The 20,513-nt window shown below is 32.7% G+C and overlaps 1 long non-coding RNA gene across 1 annotated transcript in view; it reads right to left on the reverse strand.

Annotated features, from left to right (window-relative positions):
- Positions 1–4,380: 4,380 nt before the first annotated feature.
- The window catches only part of LOC130944398 (uncharacterized), a 37,287-nt gene continuing 21,154 nt past the window's right edge, over positions 4,381–20,513 (reverse strand). The window contains exon 4 of the long non-coding RNA XR_009072039.1: positions 4,381–4,815. This is a non-coding gene — a long non-coding RNA (uncharacterized LOC130944398). The remainder of the gene's footprint in view (positions 4,816–20,513) is intronic.

Here is a 20,513-nt window from a genome sequence, read left to right on the forward strand (position 1 = left end):
CAAATGGGAAGGTCCACTCAGAATTCTTGAAGCTCTCGAAAATGGGGCTTATAAGCTAAATCTCTAGATGGTACAATATTACCTAACACTTGGAATATTTCCTCTTTAAAGTAATATTATAGTTAAAATGACAAGGACAGGCTTGTACTTATTTTCCTACTCACAATATTTTTTCCAAAAAGGGTTTTGGTTAGAGAGGTATTAACGAGGCAAGCCTACTTGCACCTTTGTAAACAAAGGTCAAACATCAATACATCACGACTGAAGAAACACCGAGTTATATATCAATCATCCTCTTTTCTCCGATCTCTTTCAAACCAACCTATGACTATATACTATCAAATCAGTCACAAAATATCAAAATGATTTATCCACTAGTGATAACTCTTCAATTCAAATTTGCATCATTTAAACATGCGCAATCAAACTCAATCATCAATCAATTACCAAACTAAAAATTTAACTAACGAGGTATTCTCGTCCAAACAATAAAGTGTACTTCTATCAAAACCCCAATCAAAAATAGGGACCAATAATTTAGTGGCAATCTAAAATAGCCATTACCCAATAATTCACTCATAAATCTACCTACAAATTCATTAAATATCAAATACTTATTCAGATATTATCCAGAAGAGATACGTCTCAAACAACTAACTATTACAAATAGCCAAACCAAACTGGTAAAACTCAAATCCAAACTCATCGAACAATTTGATGTCTAAAAGTAATAAAATCAAATACCATAAGTTCAAAATCAAAATAGAAAGTACAAATTACTTTAAATTATCATCTTCTTCCTCGGCAGCCTCATCATCATCTACTAAGACCCCATCACGAACCACTTTGCCCGTATCCATTTGTGAGAAATCAATGTCAGGGGCGACAAACTTTGCCTGCGTCACTACACGCTCCAATCCCTCCACAAAAGCATCAAGAATCTCAGACACCCTACTCTTCTCCATCTCGTTCAATTTCACTGTAACCTCAATCACTTGATCCTTCATGCTGGAAAGATCACTATCCCTCATTCTTAATAATTCTATTTTTATCATAATTATTCCTCTTCGATTTCAACTTTTCTTCTTTCGCAGCTAGCTTCTTTCTCAGATCATCAATTACCATTTCTTTCAAATCAAGCTCTTCCTTCAAATTCACTTATTCATCATTTTTTTCTAACAGTTTCTTATGCCTCCTCTCCTGACCTCGACAAATACTGGCCATGCGAAAACCCAAAACATAAAAAACCCAATAGTTATACAACATATAGCTCATCATTCAAAAGTTTACAAATGAAGTTCAGTTTTAATACCTGAAGATATTGGTCAACAGCAATATCTCTGACCTCATCAATCAAGGCAACGTCAGAAGACGCCTGCAATACCTTGTCAACCATAAACCATAAAAGGAATCTCTTATCCCATACCGAGGAACTATCCCCATCCTCGGCAAACTTATGGAGCTTCTCTTGCTTATTTACAAATGCCAATAGCTCTTTCAAAGAAATTTCCTTCCTTCTTCGTAACATCATCACTCAAATTTATAATATTGGCCTTCCTTTTCTTGAAAACAATGCTCTTTTTCTTAGGGGCTGGTTGATTCACCTCTCCTTCTCCATTAATTTTTTAGGATTCGAAGATGAACCCTCTTTGTCAAAATTCTTCGTCTTCAGATGAGTTCTCAAGCTCGTTGCTGATACACCCGGATACTTTCCTCTTATAAAACAAATAAACAGTGTAAAAAATACAGCAAAATTATCAACATTTTCAAAAAATAGCTTATCAACCCTCACCAAGGTAGTTCACCACAGACATTTTTTCTTTTTCCCATGGAAGCAAATTCACGACAGATATCAATTTTTCTCTATCAACAACCTCAACCAAGTACCCTATTATACACTCATTCCGAGGACTTATCTCCTCTGGACCTAATATATGTTGTGGTTGTGAACACCAAAATAGAGAAAACTTCTCACCTAAATACTCGTCTAAATAGAATAGAAAATCCTCATCCACCGACTTTACTTTCAGAAATATTTTCTTGAAATCTTTGAAAGATGACTTATAGAGTTTGAAAACTGAAAAACAAGGAGCACTATTTAGGTTAACCTGAATCTCCTTTCAAATTCCTTTAGCTTGAAATAAAGAGAAAAACAACTCAAGAGAAGGTTTTATTTCCAGAAACTCCATTAAAATTTCAAAATATCTTAGAAAAGCCCAACCATTTGGATGGAGTTGAGACGGGGCACAATTTAGTTGTTTCAAAACATCACACTCGAAAATGGTAAAAGGCAATTTCACACGAAGTTCTTCAAGAACACAGCTATGCATATAAAAAATATTCGAAATCTATTTTTCTATGAAAAACACGATCAGCCTTGGTGCATGGCAGCAACTCAACCCTCACTCCAAAACCTTTTCTAACTATCTTCGATGCATCAATCTCACCCACACTACCCTCATTAACAAACAGTGAACCTCGACTCCTCACGTCCTCATTTACCCATTTGTAAGAACCGTCTTCTTCATCTTTATATTTTTTTCTTCCTTTTTTTATCACCCATGGACTCTTAAGAAAAGCAAAAATAGACAAGTAGAAGAGGTTTTTAGAAACCCTCTCGAATTTTTCACCACTACAAAAAATCGAGGCGAAACCTGGAATTCAAGGAAAAAACTCAAAGTATTAGATAATATATCATTCAAATCACTTTGTGTAACCCATTCATCAGCAGTATGGGTTTATAGCCTAAGAAGAAAGGTCATTTGGTTGAGAGTCCCTGGGGTGAAATCTTCAGGAAGATTTGGTTTTGGTAATTCCTCCATGATCAGAGTCGAGGTGGGTACTTCCTCCTCGTCGGTAATCTTGTTCAAAATAGTCAAAAGTTCAGCCAAGTCAGCATGAAGTGGGCTAGAGACAGTGGCTAAAGGTTCCTTGACAAGTTTGGGACTTTGTTGGGAAGATGGTCCAGATTGGTCCATTGGACTTGAAGGATTATGGGATTTTGGAGTAGCTTGAGGAGAAGGCATTGTTGCCCTAGTATCTCGAACAGGTGAGTCAATGGTTTGTGAAAGAAGGGGATTGATGATAAGATTAACATCAATCGGAGAAGAAAGGGTAAAGTTATTCACAGTTTGACGTGAAGGAGATTTTTCTTTATTCAAATCTATTGGATTTTGTTCTTCAATAACCAACGAATCGATAACTTGGGTAGGAATGACAATGGTGGTTATCGGTTAAACAGGTGATGAAGGTTTTTGGGCTTCATGTGTGTGATGAGAGGTTGTTTTGTCACTGGAAGATGACAAGTTCGAGTGATGGCCTTCTTGCCTTTTTGGATCAATCTATATTATCGGCACAAAAGGAGTGGATTGAGAAGTCCTCCCAGCCTTTGTCATGATAAAGATAGTCATGAGTAAAATAAAATGGAAGTTGATGAGACTAAAGCTAAAATTAGTGAATAATTATACCTAGGCAGGTCTTCTAGGTTTGAGATGTGAAAATGGAGAAGAAGTCTCTGATGATTCATTTGAATCAGAATTCTTGGAAGAAGAGGAGGTAATTTGTTTGGTGGAAGGTTGATGACTTTCATCAGAGGAGCTCTCACTCGATGATTGTTTCTGAAATAAAGAGTATAGAGATTATGGTGTGCAAAATTAGAACTTGCACAACTTCACCAGCAAGTGTACCGGGTCATCTAAGTAATATCTCAGGTGAGTGAGAGTCGATCCCATGAGAATCATTGGATTGAGCAAGCAATAGTTATCTTGCTGGATTTAGTCAGACGAAATAGAAAAAGAGTGGTTGTTGTAGGCGCATAAAACAAGGAAATAAAGAAAGCAGCAAAAAATTGGTATAGAAACAATGGTGAGAAATAGTTAAGGCCTTGGAAATGCTTATCTTTCTGGATTAATACCTCTTACTGATTATTGTAACAACGAATCATTCATTCTATGGCAATGCTGTAAGTGATTAAACCCCAATTCCTTGGACCCTTTTAATCTCCTCTAATTCTCATCAAAAGCCAGGGTCAGTAGTCATTCGAATCAAACGAGGGTGAAGTTCAACGCAATTCAATCTCTTGATCCTACTTAAAATGTCACAGACAAGGTCAGATCTTTCAGATCGGAGAATGAAGCTCAATATTCTAGCCTTAGCGCCACAAAAACCTCAATCACCCAAAGCTAACCGGATTTTATGTCACTTATCTAATTAGCCCAGGCAATTTACAGTTTAGGAGATGTATTCTTAAGCTGTAGTTCAATACTATCCGGTCAAGGACTTGTAAGAACTCATGTAGAAAAAGGGGTCATACTTCCGTTCCACCCTAGAATCATTTAGATGAAGAATGACAATACATCATAGAATGGAGTCAAACATATATGAAAATAAAAAAGTAATAGTATTAATCCATGGGAACAAGCAAAGCTCCTAACCTTAACTAGGAGGTTTAGTTACTCATACTTTACAGAGAAAACAAAAAAGATCTGAACATAATATTCCGTGTGTGTCTGAATCTCCCCTCCCGGGAGGCGTGATCCTTTGGAGGAAGGAAGTCCCTTATTTATAGTAAAAACCTCTAAGATTAAACCTACAAGATGTTAATTTTAAATTTAAAAGTTACAAAGATAAGACTAAATAAGCTAAGGAGTGCTAAAATCTACTTTGGACCCACTTTAGTCATGTGCTTTGGTCAAGCCTGGCATTAAACTTAGAGCCCATAAAAGGGGTGATCTCTCTGTCTTCTGCTCCCTGGCTGGCGTTGAATGTCAATTTTGGGCGTTCAACTTAGGAGGTTGGTCCTTCTTAACCGTTGAACTACAGATGTAAACATTCAACATCATCAGTTGTGGGCAATATTTATGAAAAAGAAGTATAGACTATTTTATATTGTTGAAAAGTTCTGAAAGTATTAATTTTTTTAGAGACTAAAATATTCACTTTTAAAATTTTTAAAAATTAATTTAAGTAATTACTCTTTATTTTTTAAAAAACTTTAAAAACTTGAAAATAAATATCAAATAGTTAATTAAAAATCAAAGGTACAATAAATTTAAGTGTATGCAACAATTTGGTCAACAATTAAAAATTAATAAATAATCCATATTTAAAAATCCCTTAAAAGTTAATTTTTGCTATGCCAACACTCTGCAACTTGCTTTTTTATGTTTTGAATATTAAAAGGTCCTTAATTTTACATTTTATTCACTCCCTATTCAGAAGAATTGTATATTCAGTGTTTTGACGACTTATTCCATAGTTGTGAATAAAAAATTTAGGATGTAGTTGTTTTATCTTTTAGGGATATATTTCAATAATATAATAATATTTTTAAATAACTTTTAATAAAATATTTTTTATAATACTGTTAAAATATGTATAATAAAAATACATGTTAGCAAGATCCAAAAACTTAATATGTCATATGCGTAAGCCGATAAGCACGCCAAAGGTCTCAACTGAATTTGATTTCTTGTTTTGAATCCATGCATTGACCAGTGTTGTTCATTCCAATAAATAAAGCACCCACTAGTGGCACGTATATTTTTTTAATGCCGCCTCCTCTGACAATATGTTAAATATATATTCACTATGGTTACAGACTTACATTATAATATTTTGATATTTTTATGCCAAAAAAATGCAAAATTCATAGAAGATCTAAACATTGTTTTAACCAAAATTAAATGGTTAAATATCTGAGACTTGATGGTGCGTAGTCTCTATCTTTGAGGTTTTATAAAGCAGCTGCTCGGACTAAATCACTAAAACTAAAAACAATTACTAAAATTGATTAAAATAAATTTTATTAAAATTATAGTTATTTTATTTCTAAGACAATCAGATCATTTTGATATCGTAATAATTTAAATAAGTAAATTATTCTTTATTAAAATAAATTATTCTAATTAATTTAAATATAGAGTAAACTATCATTTTTACCCACAAAAATTTTAAATACGGACAAATCTACTCATAAAACAACGAAATTAAAGTTGTACCCATAAAAATAAGTTCTGTACGACAAAACTATTCAAACTTAAAAAAACAACCAAAAAATTCCAAAATACCCTTCTTCTATTCCTAATTTTTCTCATTCTTTATTCCTTATCCCTTATCTATCCCCACTGCAAAGACTGTAAACAACAAAATTAATTTTCTAAAGTTGTCAAAATTAGGAGAGGAAAGAAGGAGGTGCTGGTGGAACTGGGAGCGGCCATCGCCATTGCCATCGAGCAAAGGAGGAAGAGTGAGAGAGAAGGCTGAAACAGAGAGAGAGTGAGAGAGAATGACAAAATGCGAGGAGAAGAAAGAAGTGATGTGTTGTCGCAACTGAAGCCTCCTTCGAAGTCGCGGCTCTCAGAACTTCCGCCAGAGGAGGATTTTGTCGTTGTCGTCGTAGCTAGAGGTGCAGAAAGGGGAGGGTGGCAATGGAGGCCAGGAATCGTTCTGTCACCACCGCACTTGCTGTCACCGTCGATGAAACTCGTCGTTGGAGGCATTATCCTTGCTAACGGCTCCAACTTTAAAGGCCGCAACATCACTGTCAACGAGCCTTAATTAGTGTTGATAGCGGAGGTGATGGTAGTGGCTTCAGAAATGGAAGAGGCTGTGGATATGGTGGTGGTGGTGAATTTCACCGCCATGGTGGCTGTTGTAAATGTGGATACAAAAGAAATGGTGGTGATGAAAGTGACAGTTATGGCAGTGACAAGGACCGTGGTTTTGGGGATGGTGGAAGTGATTGGTATTTGGTTATGTTTTCATGGGGTTGTTGTGGTTCTATCTAATTTTTGACCTATGAATTTGGTTGTTTATTGGTAGAAAATGATGGTGGTAAAATGAAAGAGGCGACGGGAGTGGTGGTTGGGGTGACGGTAGTACTGACAGTTGTGGTAGATGTGGATGAGAATTGAAGAGGAAGAGTTTAGTGGTGATAAAGCTATAAAGGGGTTAGGGATTAGGATGGGTTAAGTTAGGCTAAAAAGCGTAATTTATAATTTTTGGGTAATATTTTAGGGTTTGGATAGTTTTATCGTACGAAACCCATCTTTTATGGGTAATGTTGAGTTTAAAGAACTAAACTATGATTAAGATGATGGCTAAACATTATTGGATTAAAAGCCAATTGTATGTGTGATTTGTTTTGTTTAGTATGCAGAAAATAAATTGAATTAAAACTGGCCTAAAAAACAATGATACCAGCCAAATAGCATCTAGCACACACAAACACACATAATAGCCCAAGAATATATTTTCTACCATCACAAATCCTTCCTATTAGCAACAAAACAAGCCTCTAACAAAATGAAAGAAAGAAAGAAATTGGCTCAAGTTCATCACAAGTCCAACCGGATAGACTTGAAGAAAAAGCCTAAGTTTATCTCAGAAATCCTTTGTTAGTTTTTCTGTTTTGTTGTCATGATCCTGAGAGGATTTTCTTTCAAGTTGGGTTAGCATTTTGCTGTTGAAAGTTAGGGTGAGTTCCTAGTCAAGTCTAGTTTGGGTTAGAAACTAGATTTGTCACAAATAGAATTTGTTAGAATCCTAGGGAGAATTGGTGATTGTAATTCTATTAAAAGATAGTAAAATTCTATCATTGTTGTAATGGAGACTGGATGTAGGCTACATTGGAGTGAGTAACTGAACTAGGATACATCTGTGTGTCATTTTCTTTTCTCTTTTCTGTTTTTAGTTCTGCACTATAAGAGACAAAACAAAAGTATCTCCTGATTCTACTATCCAGTAATACTTCACTATAATACACCTTGCACATAAATCTGTTTGACTCTCAATGCGTCATGAGACAAAATCAAAGTATCTCCTATTTTCTACTCAAAATTTCTCAACAGAATTCAAGGTTTGAAAGCAAAGTTAAAGGGAGACCAAGATTCAACCCCCTTTCTATTAGCCACTAATAACCATTAATTTGTATAAGAGCTTGGTCTCAAAGAGATCAAGCTTCATAGATTGGAGGAAAGATCCTGATGGCAAACAACATGGGTTCCAACATAGTGGCTTACACTCTAATAGAAGGACAATCCAACAATAGACCTCCATTATTCAATAGAAAAAATTACAATTACTAAAAAGAAAGGATGAAGATCTTTGTTCAATCAGTAGATTACAACCTTTGGAAGATAATCATGAATGGTCCTTAAATCCCTACAAAAACTGGCACTGATGGTGTTGTTACTCCTAAAACCGAAGTAGAGTGGAATGAAGATGACAAGAAAAAGATGAAACTCAATGCCAAGGCTGTCAACATGTTGAATTGTGCAATCAGCTTCGAGAAATACTAGAAGGTTTCAAGATGCAAAACAGCAAAGGAAATATGGGATAAGCTCCAAGTTACACATGAGGGCACCACACAAGTAAAGGAACCAATGATTGACATGCTGAAGGAGAATCAATTGATGACATGTTTGAGAGATTCTCTATCATTATTAATAGCTTAGATGCTTTGGGAATTACTCACTCTGAATAAGTGCTGGTAAGGAAAGTCTTGAGAAGCCTGACTAAAGAGTGAGAAACTAAGGCTACTGTGATCTCTGAAAACAGTAACCTAAGTCAAATGACCTATGATGAACTGAGAGAAAAGTTAGTAGCATATGGAATCACTCACATAAAGAATGATACAAAAAAGAAAAGAATGGCTCTTAAATCTTGTACTGAATCATTGGATGATGAATCCAGTGACTGTTTATCAGATGATGAGTTTGTATTTTTTGCTAAAAAACTTAGAAGAATGATGAGACTCAAAAGAAGAAGTAGAGGAGGTAGCTCAAAGGAACCAAACAATGACCTAAGCAAGGTTATTCGCCACAACTGTACAGAGGCTGGACACTACAAATATGACTTCCGAAGCTGAAGAAAGAAGATAAGTCTCAAAAGAACAAGAAGAAGAGACTTATGGCTTCTTGGGAAGATCTTTAAAATGATACTGATGATGATGATGAATCTGACCACAACTCTCAAGCATGCTTAATGGCCAACCATAGCCACCATAATGAGGTAATCTTTCTTGAACCTTCTAATGAAGAAATCAATCTTATGATTGATGATCTCACTGAGAAAATAAGAAATTTTTTGAATCAATTTCATGAATTTGAATCTGAAAATGACATCCTAAAGGCTGAAAATACTTTTCTCAAAGATAAATTAAGAGAAGACGAAACCACTATTGATCTTTGTTGAAGAAAACAAGCGGCTTAAATATGAAATCAAAAGTCTTGATGAAAAGAATCATGTTGTTGCCTATTTGAATTGCTTTAAAGAGAATGAAAGGTTGCATAAAGTAATTAAGGGTCTAAATTAAGACTTAGCTAAGTTTTCTCAAAGTTATGAAAATTTAGACAAATTGCTGGCTAGTCAAAGATCTCTTTTTGAAAAGGCTGGGTTGGGGTATCATGAAAAATCTAAACTTGTTTTTGAAAAATCATGCTTTGAAAATGAAGCCTCAACTTCCAAAGACAAAAGATTTCAAATCCCAAATCACTTTAAAAAAATCAACAAGTAACAAATTCTGTCATATATACAATTGGGTTGGTCATTTGCCTATTCAATGTTTTATTTTTTAAAAAAAAATTGGTGATAAAGTTTACAAAGTAATTGGCAAATATAATACTCTTGGGTAACCGAGAAGGTTTAACATTAAATGATCCAAAATGATTTAGATACCTAAGGTCACTTAAAGATTTTGTGCAGTTTTGCCTAGAATCCAAGAAGAAGAATGACATGTGGTACTTGGATAGTGGATGCTCTAGGCACATGACCAGAAAGTCCACATTCTTCATCAAGCTTGATAATTACTATAGAAGCATTGTGACTTTTGGTGACAATGGAAAAAGAAAGATAGTGGTCGTAGGTCTGGGTAAGTGTTTCTCCACTTTTATTAATGATGTATTTTTAGTTGATGGATTGAAATATAATCTTCTAAGCATTAACCAATTGTGTGATTTAGGTTATTTGGTTATTTTCAAAAAATTGGAATGCGTGGTTGTTTGTGAAAATTCTGGTGAAACATTGTTTGTGGCTAAAAGATGCAATAATGTATATGGACTCACCTTGAAAGAACTAAAAAAAAATAAAATCTGGCTTGCTTTACTTCCTTTGAATATGAAAAATGGTTATGGCATAAGAAATTGGGACATGCTAGCATATTTCAAATTTTTAAACTTGAGAAAAGGAATTTGGTTAGAGGTCATCCTAAGATTAAATTTGACAAAGATATCACTTGTGATGCTTGTCAATTGGGCAAACAAACCAAAAGTTCTTTTAAGCCCAAGAATGATATCTTAACCAAAAGACCATTGAAAATGCTATATATTGATCTTTTTGGTCCTGCTAGGCCTCAAAGCCTAGGTGGTAAACATTATGATTTGGTAGTGGTTGATGATTTTACAAGATTTGGATGAGTTCTTTTCTTGACTCATAAAAATGACACTTTTCTTGCTTTTTCAACTCTATGCAAAAAGATTCAAAATGAAAAATATTTGAAAATAGTTTCCATAAGAAGTGATCATGGAAAGGAGTTTGAAAATCAAGATTTTGAATTATTTTGTGATGAATTTGGTATTTTACATAATTTTTCATGTCCTAGAACATCTCAACAAAATAGGGTTGTTGAGAGGAGAAATAGAAGCCTTCAAAAAATGGCTAGGGCAATGCTTTGTAAAAATAAAGTTCCGAAATTCGTTTGGGTTGAAGCAGTGAACCCAGCTTGTTACATTTTGAACCGAACCATCGTTCTAAAAGTTTTAAAGAAAACAACACCATATGAGCTTTGGAAAGGAGTGCCACCCAATCTTAAGTAATTTCATATTTTTGGATGCAAATGCTTTGTTTTAAATACTAAAGATAATCTTGAAAATTTTGATCCAAAATCTTATGAATGTATCTTTATTGGTTATTCAACCACTAGTAAAGCATATAGAGTTTACCTCAAGGAACATAGAATAATAGAGGAGTCCATACATGTCACCTTTTGTGATTTTAACACCATTTCAAGTGTTATTGAGAAAAATGATGCAGGAATTAAAACTGAATTAAGTCTTGAAAAGATCCATGATTAAGACAAATCAAAACTTACTTTGGTAAAAAGCTGTCCCTGTTTCTGCAAAACAAAATGCAGGAGAACAATTCTATTTTGTCTCCTACTGATGCAGGGATTTTTGGGAATCTCAACAATGCAGAACTAAATCATGCCCAACCTGAGATCACTTCACCAAAGCCCAGAGAATGAAAATTCTTGAAGAACTATCCACATGAGTTTATTATTGGAGATCCATCTCATGGAGTTACCATAAGATCCTCATATAGAAAAAGATCCAAACACAATAATCTTGCTCTCATATCACAAGTGAAATCCCAAGATGTCAAGAAAGCATCTGATGATCCTTCTTGGAAAAAGACAATGGAGGAAGAATTAGTCCAATTTGAGAAGAATGAGGTTTGGTCACTAGTGCCTTGTCCGAATAGTAAGAAGGTAACGAGTACTAAATGGATCTTTAGAAATAAATTGGATAAGGATGGTAGTGTTGTTAGAAACAAAGCTAGATTAGTAGCTCAAGGGTATGACCAAAAGGAGAGCATTGACTTTGATGAGTCATTTGCTCCGATTGCAAGAATAGAAGCAATAAGATTATTGCTTGCATATGCAGCCCACAAAGAGTTTAAGCTTTTCAAATGGATGTTAAATGTGCATTTTTAAATGGTTTTATTGATAGAGAGGTATACGTAGTTTAACCTTCCGATTTTGAAAATAAAGATTTTTCAAATCATATTTTTAAAGTCTCTAAAGTACTTTATGGTTTGAGACAAGCTCCAAGAGCTTGGAATGAAAGACTTAGCTCTTTCTTGTTAAAAAATGATTTTCAAAGGAGAACTACAGATACAACTCTTTTTATTAAAAAATCTAATCATCATTTCATACTTGTTCAAGTTTATGTGAATGACATTGTGTTTGGATCGGCTAATGAAGCCTTGTGTGTTGAATTTAAAAACTAATGACTAGTGAGTTTGATATGAGTATGATAGGAGAACTCACATTCTTCCTAGGACTTCAAATCAAACAAACTACTAGTGAAATTTTTGTACACCAAGGTAAATATGCCAAGGAGTTAGTAAACAAATTTGGTTTAGAAAATTTCAAACCAATGAGTACACCTATGCATCCAAATTTCAAACATGATAAGGATGAAAAAGGGAAAGATGTGGATAAAATAAGGTATAGAGCTATGATAGGATCTCTCATGTATCTAACATCCTCTAGACCGGATATTATTCATAGTGTGGGTGTGTTCTAGATTTCAATATCATCCAAAAGAATAACATCTTTCTGCTATGAAAAGGATCATTAGATACATCAAAGGCACGACTGATTTTGATCTTTGGTATCCTAAAACTGATGAGTTTTGTATAGTTGGGTATTGTGATGCAGATTTTGCTGGAGACCGTGTTGATAGATGAAGCACTTCAGGAATTTATTGCTTTCTTGGACAGTCATTGAATGTGTGGTCAAGAAAGAAGCAAGCTACTGTTGCTCTATCCACTGCTGAGGCATAATATATAGTAGCTTTCTCTTGTTGTTCTCAATTAATTTGTCTTAAAACACAACTTGCAGATTATAAATTGTCGACAGGAGACAAACTCGGTAGATGATGACTCCCTCTAGGTTCCATGAAGTTCAGATAATATGTTGATAATTTTAATGAATCTGAAACTGAACCGAATCCTTGGTGGTCCAATGTGCTACCTTAAAACCACCACTGGACCCAAGAGAAAGATATTCTATTTTATGAAGTGGGCCTCTTGCTTGTTTTGATCACTAACATCAAAAAGAGTATTTGAATTTTATGTTATTTCATTTAAGTCAAATCAGTCTGTTTCTTTTCAAAATCTTTATTTGATTTGTCTTTTCAAAATTGCATGTATTAATTTTAAAATTCAAAAATTTTTAAATCAAGTTTTCTTTATTCTCTTTGCGTCTTTCAAAGGATTTCTGAGCATTTAAAGTAGTTATTGATTGATAATTTCTCATCTTCCACATTACTCCACTACTTCCACTTTCTCTTCTTTCATATCCCTTTTACAATGAGAAAGAAGGTCGCTACCCACAGAGGCACCAGTACCATATATCCACCTCACAACCCTCCATAAAAATTACAAGCCCACACTCACATTTGCACGCACTCGCATTCTTCATCTTATTCCTCTCAACCACCCGAACCAATGGCTAGAACAAAGGCCACCAATCTAAAGCCATCTTTGGCACCTCAATAGGAAGGCACTTGAAAGGCAAAAGTGGCGAAAGGAAAGAAACCTAAGACTGATGAGGAACCACCAACCTTTCCTCCTCCTCGATCAACCTCTTGTCCTCAAGGACGCTCGGCCCCCTCTTCTCACCCTTCAAAAGGTAACAAAATACCTTTTATTAACTCTGTAAAGGAACCTCTATAAACTGATCCAGTTGCCTTCAAATCCTATTTTGGTAAATGCCCCCACTTTAATTATGATTCTTTACAATTTTTTTCTAGCATGAATTTTGAGTTTTACAAACATTGTTTCCAAACGACTCCTGTGCTCCACTTATGTTGCTGGCCTAAAATCTTTGGCTAAAAAAAAATTGATTTTCTTTAAAATTTTAAATACTTGGATTGGAAAATACTTTTTAAAATTTGTAAGCCTGTATACTCTGATTTGGTCAAAAAATTCTATGCTAACATACACTATAGTGAGGCTTCTCTTCACTCATACGTTAAGGGCTGCCAAATCTATTTGAACCAAGAAAACATTGGTGAATCCCTTGCTTATTCTGATGTAAGAGTAGATTCCTACATTTCTAAAAAGTGGGACAATAATCTTCGAATTTCACACATAGATATTTTGGCCAATATATGTGAGAACATATCCCTCTTGGATGGTGTTATACCAAATCATAGAGACTTAGGTTCTGCCAAAGAACAGCTTCACCGCTTTATCACTCACAATTTACTGTCCTAAAGTGGTTCATATCAAAGGGTCACCTTCTCTGATACTTTGGTCCTCTTTGCTATACTCAACAAAATAAAAATTTCTTTTGGTTACTTGATGATATGCCATATGTTTGACTATATCAAAAGTGATAAAAATGTCTTGCTTTCATATGAAATGTTTTTAATTTACATCTTTGAGTACTTTGTTGTTGATTTGAGCAATGAGATCCTAAAAGACAAAATTTTATATCTCAAGTGTGGTGGTGCAGTAAAGCAATCTAAGAAAAAGGGTACAAAGGCAGCCAGGGAGACTGTTTTGGAAGAAGAAGAGGACGAAAGTCTTCCTCCTCTATCTACTGCAGGGATATCTTCTTCTCATAAGTACCTAGTGAATGACATTATTAAGGATCTATTACAGGAGTTTATAAACCTCACTAAACAAATGATCAACTCGAGCTAACAAGCTAAGAAACTAATAGCTATCCAAAATGAGAACTTATTTCGGAAATCTCAAAGCAGAGTTGAGGTGTTTCTTAAGTATATAGACTCCTTGGATGACGAAAAAGCAATGTCCGAACAAGAAGAAGATCTTCTTGGAACTGAGGATGAGGGATCTAGTGTCTAGTCTCTGCTCAATATTGATGCTATTAAAAAAATATTTTTGAAACACTGTTTTATTTCTTTTGGTCTTTGAATTTTATTGATCTTTGGGTATTATTTACTGTTGGATTACTATAATAGTCATAAGAACTTTAACACTAACATTTTTACCTGCTTTTGCGCTTTTGGAATGCATGTTGGACTATTTTCTATGCAACTTTCCCTCCTTGATAACAAAAAGGGGAGAAAGAGTGAAAATGAATTGAAATAGTCATTAAATTTGTTATTAATGTTAACTGTTGCAGCCTATATATACTGTTCTGATTGTGTATAGTCTTTGTTTGGTATTTGAAATTTTGATTAAGCATATTGCTATGACATTGAAATCGGGTTACACATGTTTTCTGATATTTTGATCGATATTTGAGCTTTTAAATGAATGACTTTAATTATTGTTTTAGCACTGAATTGACATATAGTTTTTTATTAGATTTTTTATTAGCTCTGATTCAAGGTTGGTTGATGATATCTTTTGATAAAAGCCTTGTAATTTTTTAGAAAATCAAGCAGGTTCACCAATACATCAAAACGGATTGCAAAACTCTTGGATGTTTGAAATTGTTTCTACTTTATATTAATAATAGGTTGATAAAAGTAAATATTCAGCGGGAGCTTGTTGATCAAAAGAAAGGAGGAGCTTCAAATCAAAGGAAACATCAAAGGGAAGTATCTTAAACTCTTTTCACTTCTTCTCAATTCATTTTATAATATTTATCATCAAGGGAAAGATTGTTGAGTTTAAAGTACTAAACTATGATTAAGACAATGATTAAATATTATTAGGTTAAAATCCAATTGTATGTTTGATTTGTTTTGTTTAGTGTGCAAAAAATAAATTGAATTGAAACTGACCGAAGAAGCAATCATACAAGCCAAAATAGCATCTGGCACACACAAACACACACAATGGCCTAAGAATATATTTGCTACTATCACAAATCCTTCCTATCAGCAACAAAAACAAGCCTCTAGCAAAATGAAGAAAAGAAAAAAATTAACCCAAGTTCATCACAAGCCCAACCGGTGGTCCATATCCAAATCCAATCTTCTCATTTAGTTTCTAACTAAGTGATTCAGTTTTCATTTCTTTTGAACCAATTTACATCACCACCGAACCAAAACACTCTACCAAAATCAAACTCTCTCTTCTCTCTCTTCTCTTTTCTTTCACATCACCCACGTGAAGACTTTAAATCAAAAAGGAAAGAGGAAGAAAGCAATGTGCTAGGGCACAATTGAAGAACAAAAAGAAAGTTTTCAATTCCAAGCAAAAGAAGAGAAGGTCAAAGAGGCTAGGGCCAAAGGCAATATCACATCCAAGGGAAAATCACAAAAAGAGCGTTTCTACATTTTTGGTTCGTTGAAGATTGCTGAAGAAATCCTCTGTGTTATAAGCACTGATTTGGAAAAATGAAGAAATCAAAGATGATGAAGCTCCGTTGTGAATCAACACTCAAAAATCAAACTTGGAGCCAAAGTAAGAAGATGCGGTCCAGATTCAATAAGCAAGATGAAAAAGGTTGAAAGAGAAGATGTAAGGTATGGTTGTATGTTTGATTTGGTCACTGCTTCTACCTCATCTCTTCTCTGTCACGCCGTTGCTACATTTGATTTTGGGAGAAGAAGTCAAACAAGGTGTTAAAGCAAGTTTCAAGCCTAGGGAGCTTCATTCCTCAATTAAAGGGATGAACGGCCAAGGATTGAAGTAAGGAGTGAAAGCACAACGTTTGGGTTTCCATAGCTCACTGAGCTGTTTATTATTTTCCTTCATGGTTTTCATTGAGTATCTCATTACTTTAGTCTAGTTCTTTCTGTGTTTCAATGGTAAAAGGCAAAATGGTGAAGTTTGCATGTAAAAGCCATTTAGTGAAAAAAGACAGAGAGTTAGACTTGGAGAAAAAGTCTAAGTTTATCTCAGAAATTCTTTGTTAGTTTTCTTGTTTTATTGTTATGATCCTGAGAGAATTTTCTTGTAAGTTGGGTTAGTACTTTGCTGTTGAAAGTTAGGATAAGTTCCTAGTCAAGTCTTGTTTGGGTTAGAAACTAGATTTGTCTCAGATAGGATTAGTTAGAATCCTAGGAAGAATTGGTGATTGTAATTTTGTTGAAAGATAGTGAAATTCTATTATTGTTGTGATGGAGACTGGATGTAGGCTACATTACACTGAGTAGTTGAATTAGGATACATCAGTGTATCATTTCCCTAATACGTCAAGAGACAAAATTAAAGTATCTCCTATTTTCTATTCAAAGTTTCTTAACATAATTCAAAGTTTAAAAGCAAAGCCAAAAGGAGACCAAGATTCAACTCTTCTTCTCTTAGTCATCGATAACCATTAGGTATAATTTTAATTTTAGTTTTTATAGGTAAATTTATCAATGTTTAGAACTTTCATAAATAGAAATGATAGTTTATCCTTAAATATGCGTAAATATTTTTTAAAAATTATTATGGATAAATTTTTAATTAGTAAATTAAATTAAAGCATAAATAAAATCTTCCAATTCTGGAAATTATTAGAAAACAAGGTATTGAGCAGTTTATAAAAATTTCCAAACCGTTTATCTTCAAATAATAAAATTTGTAAATACAGTTAAACTTTTGTACGACAAATGTGCTGACTTGAGAGTTGAGATTTTTTGTAGTTTAAAGAATAGGTATTTAATTTTCTTTTTAAAAATTAAAATGTTAACCGAGTAACAATTCTTTAAGAATTCAAGTCTACGCATCTAGTATTTTAATAATTGAAGTGTTGAAATAAAGACTTTTATAATAAAATAATTTAATTAACTATCATGTGCTATAAAAATATATATTAAAATTATTATTGTAAATGTTTTTAAATTTTTTATTTTAATAAATAAATAAATAATATATTAAAAATTTAAATTTTGTATTTTTGTATAAGTTTTTTAATTAATAATATTAATATGTGAATTTAGGATACATGTTCGATAAATTAATAATAAAATTATTTTATTTAAAATTATGAGATAATACTCAATTTGATTTTCATGCAAGTCAACATTTAGTCCATAAAGTTTTAATTATTTTTATTTAGTTTTCAAATTTTGTGAACATAACTCATGTTAGTTTTTGAAATAATTTTCAACGTATAACGTTAATGGAACACTGTCGTGAACATTCGGATGACACACTAAACATTATAAAATGATATCGTTTTAGTTTTGGCATTTAAATAATCCAAAAAAATCTCGTAAATAATATTTATTAAAATTTTACTTAATAAAATAAGTGATATAATACTATTTTTTAGCTATTTAAATGCCAAAATCAAAACTACATTATTTTACAAATTTTAAGGTACATCTAATAATTTATAATAGCGTTCTATTAATATTTTTATACTAAAAATCATTTCAAAGATTAATATAAAATATATTTATAAATTTTAAAAATTAAATAAAAATAATTAAAATTTTAAAAATTAAATTAAAATTTATGTATAAATTTAGAAATCAAATTAAATATTAACTCCAAAATTATTGAAGAAAAATATTCGGCTAAACCCATTGAATTCTTCAAAGTTCAAAGATGTTTTTTATTTTAGTGATTTTAATATATGGTCAGAGGAGGCGGCGTTTAAAAATATACGTGCCGGATGCCACTGATGGTGTGCTATACTTATTGGAATGCACAACCGTAGTCAATTCTTGGATTCAAAACAAGAAATCAAATTCAGTTGAGAGCTTTGACGTGCTTATCGGCTTACACATATTAAGAGCAACTGTTGTTTAGAAGGTTTTAAAAATTATTTTTTTTTTAATTTTTAATTTATGAAAAAAAATAATATTAATATTTAGTATATTTTTTAAAATTAAATTATAATTTTTAAAAAATTATTTAAATATTTATAAAAAAATTTAAAAAATATTTTTTATAAATTATTTTTAATATATATTTATTGTTTAAATTATTTTTTTTAAAAACTTCATTAAGTTATTTATTCAAACAGAACTTAAATCATCCATTTAATTTTTGAAAGATCACTCTTTTTTTAAATTAATTTTTAAATTTTTTAAAATTAAATTCATGTTAAAGGTTTTAAATTAATCATATAATCCTTCCTTCTATCACTTTTTTTACTAATAACATAGAATTTATTGATATAATACGTTAAATAATATCATAGTACACATCTAATAATCTTATTTAATTATTAACATGATTAGTTTATGAAATTAAATAAAATCAATCTTAAATTACAAAATTTTAAAGCTTCAAGTTCTTTTTTCAATTAAGTTTTAATTTGATCTAATTTCATAAATTTATTATATTAATAATTAATTAAAACTCTTAAGTGTATGTTATAGTGTTACTTAACGACTTAACGTGTTACATTAACAGATTTTGACAATATTAATTAAAAAACTAACAAAAAAACTAACATGATTAACTTAAAATTTTTAAAAAATAAATTTAATTAAAAAAATTTTAAAAACTAATTTAAAAACAAAATAATTTTTTTAGAAATAAATTTAATTATTTATTTCACATATTAAATTATTTAACTGTTCACTATTAACATGTGAATATTCTCTTTAAATTTTTGGATTTTTTTAAAAAAATTTTGAAAAGTAAAAAATGGTAAAAAATTTAAGTGTAAAAATAATATGAATATGTTAGAATTGATAAAGATAAAGAAGGAGGTGATTACTAAATTTCATGTAGTGCAATTTTAGGGTAATAATGCGGTGGGTTTGGAATTTGTGGGGTGGGTTTGGAATTTGTGGGATCAGAAGGTACTTCTGGAGGTTTATTAATAATAGGGAATGATATGATGTTTAGGTTGAGTAAGTGTTATAAAGAGGAGAGATAGTTGTGTATAAAAGAAAAATTGACAAATAATAATTTTCATTTATGCAGTTTGCTTGGTGTATGGTGCGTATACAAGGGAAGAGAAGCTTGCTATATGGAAAGACTTGAGTTCTTTTTTATCGAAAATATGTCAAGTTTCTCTTTTCTACATGAGTGTCTTTAATGAGGTCGTGCAGTTGGAAGAAAGGAAAGACGCTAATGTGTTAAGAGATGGAACTGGTGGATACGGAGTTGAATGACCGTAAGTTTACGTGGTTCAAGAGTCAATCATGCAGTCGATTTGATCGAATGTTGGTGAATTTAGTTTTATTGTTATCTTTTGGAGCACTTGGATAAAAAAGAATGATAGAATTTTCAGGAATTAAGAAACGAGTATTGCAGGAGTAGTCAACAGGTCGATTAGGAATTACAAAGAGTGGAATTAGGGATGTCAATGGGGCAGGGCAGGGCGGGGATGCCTCCCTACTCCCCATCCCCGCCTCCAGATTTACTCCTCGCCTCCGTCCCTGTTTCCCCCCGTGGGAGAATATTGCTCCCCATTCCTATTTCTCACAGGGCCCCATTTCCTGCGGGGACCCTATTCCCCATCTACCTGATAGTTCTAACTAATTATTAATTTTCATATGAATAGAAGTGTAAGTATTCATTCTATACAAAAATAACAAGATTTTATACAAAAAATCTAAACGATAAGATGGTGACTTCTTTCAAAATGACGCAGTGGGGGAATGCAACGGGGAGTCAGAGGATAGCGAAGTGGACAAGGTGGGAGATGCGGCAACAGAGAAGGGAATAGACACGACGACAAAGTTACGAAAAAGAACGTCGCAAATAGAGAGTACAACGCGGTGAGGATCACGGCACGGTGAGGTGTGAAAATGCGGTAAGAAGGGAGAGCGGCGAGAGGGAAAGGTTGGATGGAGTATGGATAGCGTTTATATATATATATATATATATATATATATATATATATATATATATATATATATATATAGTGTGTATGTGTGTGTGAATGACTAAAAAACATATATGAGAAATAA

Source organism: Arachis stenosperma, chromosome 8 (genome assembly GCF_014773155.1).
Source record: "Arachis stenosperma cultivar V10309 chromosome 8, arast.V10309.gnm1.PFL2, whole genome shotgun sequence".
NCBI lineage: Eukaryota > Viridiplantae > Streptophyta > Magnoliopsida > Fabales > Fabaceae > Arachis > Arachis stenosperma.